The sequence below is a fragment of the Salvelinus sp. IW2-2015 genome, linkage group LG15, assembly GCF_002910315.2.
Source record: "Salvelinus sp. IW2-2015 linkage group LG15, ASM291031v2, whole genome shotgun sequence".
NCBI classification, from domain to species: Eukaryota; Metazoa; Chordata; class Actinopteri; order Salmoniformes; family Salmonidae; genus Salvelinus; species Salvelinus sp. IW2-2015.
The window spans coordinates 50,315,551-50,325,233 of NC_036855.1; the positions used below are offsets into that span (position 1 = coordinate 50,315,551).

At 42.5% G+C, this 9,683-nt stretch overlaps 1 pseudogene; it reads right to left on the reverse strand.

Moving 5' to 3' along the window:
* Positions 1-5,467: 5,467 nt before the first annotated feature.
* Positions 5,468-8,086, reverse strand: LOC111973645 (ARL14 effector protein-like; annotated as a pseudogene).
* Positions 8,087-9,683: the final 1,597 nt, after the last annotated feature.

A 9,683-nucleotide genomic window follows, 5' to 3' on the forward strand; every position in this document is an offset into this window, starting at 1 on the left:
CAATTTTGGGGATTCACCATGTTTCATCGAAACGTACAGCTGTGTGTCATCCGCATAGCAGTGAAAGTTAACATTATGTTTCCGAATGACATCACCAAGAGGTAAAATATATAGTGAAAACAATAGTGGTCCTAAAACGGAACCTTGAGGAACACCGAAATTTACAGTTGATTTGTCAGAGGACAAACCATCCACAGAGACAAACTGATATCTTTCCGACAGATAAGATCTAAACCAGGCCAGAACTTGCCCGTGTAGACCAATTTGGGTTTCCAATCTCTCCAAAAGAATGTGGTGATCGATGGTATCAAAAGCAGCACTAAGGTCTAGGAGCACGAGGACAGATGCAGAMCCTCGGTCTGACGCCATTAAAAGGTAATTTACCACCTTCACAAGTGCWGTCTCAGTGCTATGATGGGGTCTAAAACCAGACTGAAGCGTTTCGTATACATCGTTTGTTTTCAGGAAAGCAGTGAGTTGCGCAACAGCTTTTCAATTTTTTTTGAGAGGAATGGGAGATTCGATATATGCCGATAGTTCTTTATATATTCTGGGTCAAGGTTTGGCTTTTTCAAGAGAGGCTTTATTGCTGCCACTTTTAGTGAGTTTGGTACACATCCGGTGGATAGAGAGCCGTTTATTATGTTCAACATAGGAGGGCCAAGCACATGAAGCAGCTCTTTCAGTAGTTTAGTTGGAATAGGATCCAGTATGCAGCTTGAAGGTTTAGAGGCCATGATTATTTTCATCATTGTGTCATGAGATATAGTACTAAAACACTTGAGTGTCTCCCTTGATCCTAGGTCCTGGCAGAGTTGTGCAGACTCAGGACAACTGAGCTTTGGAGGAATGCACAGATTTAAAGAGGAGTCCGTAATTTGCTTTCTAATGAGCATGATCTTTTCCTCAAAGAAGTTCATGAATTTATRACTGCTGAAGTGAAAGCCATCCTCTCTTGGGGAATGCTGCTTTTTAGTTAGCTTTGCGACAGTATCAAAAATACATTTTGGATTGTTCTTATTTTCCTCAATTAAGTTGGAAAAATAGGACGATCGAGCAGCAGTGAGGGCTCTTCGATACTGTACGGTACTGTCTTTCCAAGCTAGTCGGAAGACTTCCATTTTGGTGTGGCGCCATTTCCGTTCCAATTTTCTGGAAGCTTGCTTCAGAGCTCGGGTATTTTCTGTATACCAGGGAGCTAGTTTCTTATGACAAATGTTTTTTGTTTTTAGGGGTGCAACAGCATCTAGGGTATTGCCCAAGGTTAAATTGAGTTCCTCAGTTAGGTGGTTAACTGATTTTTGTACTTTGACGTCCTTGGGTAGGCGGAGGGAGTCTGGAAGGGCATCTAGGAATCTTTGGGTTGTCCGAGAATTTATTGCACGACTTTTCATGATCCTATATGCCACCCTTCATATAGGATTACATTCACTTAATGATTTGGGGTGCCCTTATAAAGGGAGTCTGAAGGCCTTATAAGATAAACGTTGTTTAAAGTGTGACCAAACATGCTGACCAGGCCGCTCGGGCACGTCCGCATGCACCATTGTGCGCATGTTGATTTTGTCCAACCACACCAGATGCGATAAGGACATGCATGTTGAAATATAAAAACAATATATACAATATAAAAACTCTGAACCAACTACATTAATTTGGGGACAGGTCGAAAAGCATTAAACATTGATGTTAATTTAGCTAGCTAGCTTGTTGTTGCTAGCTAATTTGTCCTGGGATATAAACATTGGGTTGTTATTTTATCTGAAATGCACAAGGTCCTCTACTCCGACAATTCATCCACAGATATAAGGGTAAACCGAATTTGTTTCTAGTAATCTCTCCTCTTTAGGCTTCTTCTTCTTCTTTGGACTTTATATGGCAGCTGGCAACCAACTTTAAGGTGCATTGCCACCACCAACTGGACTGGAGTGTGGACCTCAAGTCATCTTTAAATCACCCACGTAGGTATATGCTCACAAAACAATTATGAGGAGATGGCACGTGGGTAACATGCTGACCACACCGCTCGCGTTGCAAAATAAATGTACACATACATGTTATTCAAATCATTGCGCCCACACTGCTCGTGTGCATCTGAGTGGCCCGGCGCTAAAATAGAACTTGGTTCTATTTGTGACGCTATGCAAGTCCCGCCCTCCCATCTCCCCATTGGTAACATGCTGACCACACCTCTCGTGTGATTGAAAGATGAACTGAGGTCCACACTCCAGTCCAGTTGTTGGTAATGCACCTTAAAATTGGTTGCCAACCGCCATATAATGTCCAAAGAAGAAGTCTGAAGAAGGAGAGATTTCTAGAAAAAAACTTTTTTTACCATTTTATTTGTGGATTAATTGTCGAAGTAGAGGACCTTGTGCATTTATGGTAAAATAACCCAAGACAAATTAGCTAGCAACAGCAAACTAGCTAGCTAAATTGACATAAATGTTTAACGCTTTTCAACATGTCCCCAAATTAATATAGTTGGTTCAGAGTTTGTTTTGATATTTCAACCTGTGTGTCCTGATTGCGTCTGGTGTGGGTGGACAAAATCAACATGCGTGCGATGGCAAACACGAACGCACGTGCGCGGCATGGTCCCTAAGTGTTTCCCTACTGTAGCAGATACCTGAAGGGACCTGTTCTTCTTGTGGAAGCATTATGTACTGCACCCACTTAAGGACGCTGCAGCTGGCCATCAAGGCAACACTGTGGATGACACCAGTGAGGGCGGGGACAGACTGCAGATGTGGCTGCCGACTAAACAACATAACCATCACCCTGGAGAGAGAGGACAGTCACGGAAGCATCACCATCACCACATGCGCCGGGCTGTGCGAGACAACGGTAGCGAAATCGGGATAGACATTACTTATTTATGGTTGTGTGTTTATTAGGTACCAAACTGGACAAGACGGACTGAAACAGGGAGGGCCTACCTGGACATATCTTTCTTATCTGATACAAAAAGTATAGGGACAAAGATGAGTCCCAGTTCAACGGCTCAGACACGAGACGTATGTGGCAGGGTCTACAGACAATCACGGATTATAAAAGGAAAACCAGCCACGTCGCGGACACCGACATCTTGCTTCCGGACAGGCTGAACACCTTCACTCGCTTTGAGGATAATACAGTGCCACCGATGCAGCCCGCTACCAAGGACTGTGGGCTCTCCTTCTCCGTGGCCGACGTGAGTTACAGGCTGCCTACACCGCTTGTTGCAAAATAAATTTAGTTATTAGTTATTTAGTTATTCAATTATTGCACCCACACTGCTCGCGCGTGCCAACGAGCGTCTGCGTTGTCAAGGGCTAAAATAGATGTCAGTTCTATTTCTAACACAGATCGCGCTGCAAGTCCTGCCTCTCCCATCTCCTCATTGGTTTGTAGAAGGAGGTACCCACGTGCCATCTCCTCGGTTATACCCACGTAGGTGACTGAAAGACGAACGAGGTCAGTGGCGGTAATGCACCTAATTTATGAAAGTTGCCAATCGCAATATAAAGAGAAGAAAAAGCCTGGAAGGAAGAGAGATGACTAGAAACGATTCGGTTGACCGTTTTATGTGTGGTTTAATTGGCAGAGTAGAGGACCTTGTGCATTTCAGGTAAAATAACAACTCAATGTTTATATCCCAGGACAAATTAGCTAGCAACAGCAAGCTAGCTAAAAAGGACAAATTAGCTAGCAAGTGCAAGCTAGCTAGCTAAATTGCCATAAATGTATAATGCTTTTCGACCTGTCCCCAAAATAATATAATTGGTTCAGAGTTTGTTTTGATATTTTAACCTGCGTGTTGTGATCGCGTTTGGTGTGGGTGGACAAAATACATTTATGCACGATGGCGCACGCGCGGAGCTGGTTTGGGTTCCGTGTAAGACATTTAAGAGTGTTAACCCTCGCAAGGCTGCCGGCCCAGATGGTATCCCTAGCCGCGTCCTAAGAGCATGCGCAGATTAGCTGGCTGGTGTGTTCACAGATATATTCAAATCTCTCCCTATCCCAGTCTGTTGTCCCCACATGCTTCGAGATAGGTACAGGGACAATGGGGGCTAAGAAAGCAAAGGTAATTGAACTAAATGACTATCACCCCATATCACTCATCTCTGTCATCATGAAGTGATTTGAGAGACTATTCAAGTATCATATCACCTCCACCTTACCTGCCACCCTAGACCCTCATTTACTTACTGCCAAAATAGATCCACAGACGATGCAAATCGCCACCACAACGCCCTGTCCCATCTGGACAAGAGGCATACCTATGTAATAATTCTGTTCATTGACTATAGCTCAGTATTCAACACCATAGTACCATCCAAGCTCATCATCAAGCTTGAGGCCCTGGGTCTGAACCCCGCACTGTGCAACTGGGTCCTGGACTTCCTGACGGATCACCTCCAGGTGGTGAAAATAACCTGACACTAAACATCAACAAACCTAAGGAGATTATAATGGACTTCAGGAAACAGCAGAGGGAGCACCCCCCATCCACATCGATGGGACTGCAGTGGAGAAGTTCCTTAGCGTACACATCACTGACAAACTGAAATGGCCCACCCACACAGACAGTGTGTTGAAGAAGGCGCAACAGTTCCTCTTTAACCTCAGGAGGCAAAAAATTGTGCATCTAATCAAAACAAGTGGACAATTGCAAAAAAACATAATGCAGAATGGCAGAAAATGAAACAGAAAATTGTGCATATAATTGGAGCGAAATAAGATTTTTGTGTGTGTATGGAACATTTCTGGATTTTTTTTTATTGTAGCTCATGAAACCAACACTTTACAAGTTGCGTTTATATTTGTGTTCTGTGTAGATCACAATTGCAGCAGAAGAGTAACACAATGAATCATGCAATAAAAAAAAAATGGTTTCCATTACCCGAATTGCAGACCGGTTTGAGCTGTCTTGCCAAGTCCTATGGTTATTGCCATGCCATTAGTTGACTATACGTCACAACGGATCCGGGACCAGGCCAGTGTTTCAACTTACTGGTATGCATGCGGTCGTTGGCAAGATCTGAACTATCAGGGCAAACGTTTGCCACACTCCCAGGGGGTGTGAAACTTCAAGGAGTGGTCCTACGAGGTCTACCTGGAAGGCTGTCCATCCGGGGCCAACCCCTACGTCATACCTGTTGCCAAAAGATGTGACTGCATCAAATGCAAGACGGACAACTCCAACTGTGATTGCATAAGCATGGCAACACCCAGATGTGTAGTTAACCCACTAGAACCGTAATACTGTAGAGTTGAACTGTGGCTGCTCCAAAACCCTATATTAAGCAAGTTTGACTATTTTATGATACTGTTTCCATCACTGATGTGCTAGCACAATAAAACACTTCAGTCAAAGTATTTGCTTTTAATTACAAGTATCAAAAGTAAATGTAATTGCTAAAATACACTTAAGTATCAAGTAACAGTATAAATAAGACAATTATAATAAACAAACCAGAGCCTCGTGTTCTTTTTTATTTATTGATACCCAGGGGCACGGTCCAACACTAAGATATAATTTACAAACGAAGCATGTGCTTATTGAGTCCGCCAGATCAGAGGCAGTAGGGATGTTCTCTTGATAAATGTGTGAATTAGACCATTTTCTTTCCGGTTACACATTCAAAAAGTAACTTTTGGGTGTCAGGGAAAATGTATTGAGTAAAAAGTACATTATTTTCTTTAGCAATGTAGTGACGTAAAAGTAGTCAAGATATAATAAAGTACAGAACAAAAAAACTACTAAAGTAGTACTTTCCAGTTTTTATACACCACTGTGACTATGGGTCATTTATCACTACCCAAAAATAGACCTAATATGTCACAGAAAATAATTGTGAAATTGCACAAAACACCCTGTATTAGAGCTCATCTGTGGTAAAGCAGCACACTAGTTTTAGCCGCTTAACACCTCGTGGACATCTGAAGGAAATTGATGCAAAACCACACATACAATACTGAAGAAGTCACCAGTAATTATTATAAACCTTTCGTAGGCCTGACCACAAGGGTTGGATTCTGGACACTCATATTTTAATATGAATTAAGACCAATGTAATTGACAGCTGTGGGCACAAAACAACTATATGTAAATCACTAATCAAAAACAAGTGGAGAATTGCAAAAACCATAATGCAGAATGGCAGAAAATGAAACATAGAAAATTCTTCACGCATGCATACTTTTGAAAAAGGTCAAAACAAATCTCCATTTTTCTCCCCTTGCATAAGTTCTTGTAGCGAGGCGTCGGTGAAGTGTATGTGCATACACTTTCTTGAATTAAACCTCTGTACAGGAATTAAACGACATATGCAGTGTCTATAACACCTGGTTGAAACCATTGTGGGAGAATTATTTCTTATTCATTTACTCTTGACACATAATCAAATCAAGTTTCTCTTTTGGCAACTTCAGACCATTTCTTATTCTGGCTCTACAGAAAGAAAAAAATATATTATTGATCTCAACAACAGTCATAGTTCAATGTCTAAGTGTGAGGGAGACTAGCCAGCGTACTTGTTYCGGATGATCTCTCCCCCCTCCACCTGCTCGTAGAGCCACTTCCGGTCACAGCAGCACTCCACGCCACACCTGCGGGAGCTGCACTCGGGGCAGGGGTAGAAGCAGCCCATGCAGTCCCTGTCCAGGCAGTCACACATGTCCTTGCCGCAGGAGAGCAGGCGGCCTTTGTTGTCATACACTTTGCTCTTCGCCCCAATAGTCTGTCTGCAAATACACAAAAACGGGAACGTATGACAGCCCTGTCCGTTTTCTCTGACCTGCCTCCTGCAAGTAACTAAAGTCTGCGTCTTGCATCATTTACGGAATGACACTGCTTTCTGCTGGATTACCTTCTCCCTTACACTAATTTTCACTGGCTAGTCTCTCCAGTAAAAAAGGCAACAATTTAAAACGCAATAATGACAAGCATACATTGCAGCCTTTGAGGAAAGTAGCGCAGCCTTTGAGGAAAGTAGCGGAGCAGTGCACCAATGCAGTGATGGATTCTGGAAACATGTGTCCACTCTTATCGGTCAGTGTTTGAGGAGACTCCTCCTCGTCCTCCTCCCCGTCTTCTGCCATCACCTCTTCCCTGCAAAAACAAAAAAAGAACTGAATGAATGTTGATGACAAGGGGAAGTATGCTCTTGTGCATTTACACTAACATTAATTTAAACATCATTGAGGGGTGATTTACCAAAAAATGTAAAGCATGAAATGTGCGTGAGCTGAGAAAACATGAGACACACCTTGCCAGTATCCCGGGTACTCTGTCGTTTCTCTTTGGCCTTGCTCTTCTCCAGCGCCTTCGCCCTCTCCCGGTCTGATGGTCCCCCGAAGCGATTAGCCACATTTGTGTCCTTGGTCATCATCCCCCTTTTTCGTAATTCAGGCTGCAATGTTTTTAACAAACATCTGTTAACATCTTATAGTCTAGTTGAATAAAAAAAATAAAAAAAGACAGTAGGCAAAGCTCGATGGAGTAACTATGAACATTACCTTCGATGAATCAGCACCAAAAATGGTGGGCACTGCATCTTCCCTAAGAAACTGTTTGCCATTGTAGTCTCGGAAACAATCTGGGTTCAAATGCTCTGAGCAGAGGCAAGTGTTAGGTGTAGGGATGAAGTTTTTCATCCCCAAACTTTGTACCCATTGGTTGGCAAGCTGAGGTTTACTGATGGGGAACCTAAGAACAATAGGACAAGAAACACTGCTTAACACAAGCAAGCGCAGCTGACACATGCATGCATGCATTCCCTCTCTCTCGCACGTATAAACACACCTAATTTAGCTAACTAGACTCAACAGCGACTATCTAGTTAGCTGGCTAACAACTAGCGACAACAACATTTGAAGAAAGAGTTTACTAACGATAGCTTGAAGCCCTTTACTCCTTACCTGTAAAATCTTATTTCTGACCCTTTGATAAACTTGTTGGTGCAGCCGTTTACTGCACAGGTGACAGGCATGATGAACCTCCTTCTCGTATGGTCTGATACCTATTTATTTAGTAACAATACAAACTATCAGAAGCACGCTTCCACAACTCCTGTGATTCTTCTTCTATTATATAATGGCTGTCTGCAAACATACGTTTGCCGCCACCTACTGTGCTGGAGTGTGTAGTCAATGACGGTTTACAACATTAGCGCCACATTTCTAAATCCTCTTACCTAACTCAGTACTTCTGATAAAATAAAAAAGAGCCCTACTAACTTCCAATAGACCCTTCCCAATCACCAAAATCCCTTCCAAACCCCACCAACCTCAATGACCCTACACTTCAATKTTTCCCTCTCTTCAACATACTTACAACAATGTAACACATGCTCCACCATTTCATAACCATACACTCCTGAGACAAACCATTCACATGCTTGCCAACCAGCTGTAATGACGAGTTCAATGTCCTAGGCGCAATGGCGCAAACACCTCCTCTTCCTTCCTAATCAGACCTARGAATCTTGGTCCACCAACCTTTCTTTAGAGGGCATATTCTGTAAATGCCGGCTCTTGGGCTCAGAGTCCCATCACTTCTGCCACACATCTATCAAAATGGCTCTAATCTTACATTTCGCCTCACCTCTAACCAGTGGAACATTAGTATCAATTATATATTGTTTTAAAGCTCTTTTGGCTAACTGGTCTACAATTTCATTCTCTTCCACACCCGATGGGCTGGGACAGAGCAGAATCTCACTACCACACCCAGTCTCTCAATTCTGCATAATAACCTTATTACTTCCAATAGTAGGCCACTCCTTTTAGATTTTCCAGATGATAAACAATTCAATACAGACAGGGAATTAGGCTGTGGTCAACCTCACAGCCTAACCCAATAAGCTAATAACTATTTTTCCCGCTGTTTTTCCAAAGGCATCTCACCTGCCTCCACTAGTAAGAAACATAACGATATTGATTTAAAATGCACCATTACGTACCCTTAAAGATATATATAAAACTATGTACTGGATTCTGTCCAGCCTCTGAAGCCAAGTCTTCGCCGCTGTTCCAGAAACTATACTCCAGTAATCAATTGTCGTCCTGATCAGAGCTCTATAAAATATCTATCAACGATTGTCAGCACCCTACTCATAACCAGACACCAAACGCATAAGATTCACCCCCTTCTTACACTTTGTTTCAAAATGTATGACATGCTCTTCCCATGTATATCACTCATTGAACCATTAAAAACCCTCCCCATAGGCTATCCATACAGAAACAACAATATATTATCAGCAACTTTCTTCTTCGAGAAGAACATACAGCAAGATTTCACCACTGACATTTTAAAACTGAACCATCTTTCAACATCCATTATAGCTTGTTGAATAGATTTGGTCACATGAGAGATATTCCTTCCCCTCTTCCAAATAGTTCCATCCTCAGCATATAGGGAAGCCCCAATACTTTTATTTATTTAATCTTTATTTAACTAGGTAAGTCAGTTGAGAACAAATTCTTATTTACAATGATGACCTACACCGGCCAAGAATGCTGGGCCAATTGTGTGCCGCCCTATGGGTCTCCCATTCACCACTGTTTGTGATACAGCCTGGAATCGAACCAGGGTGTCTGTAGTGATGCCTCAAGCACTGAGATGCAGTGCCTTAGACCGCTGGAACCTCTTCAGAAGTTCCAGCTAGGCAGGCTAACGTTATTTAGCTAAT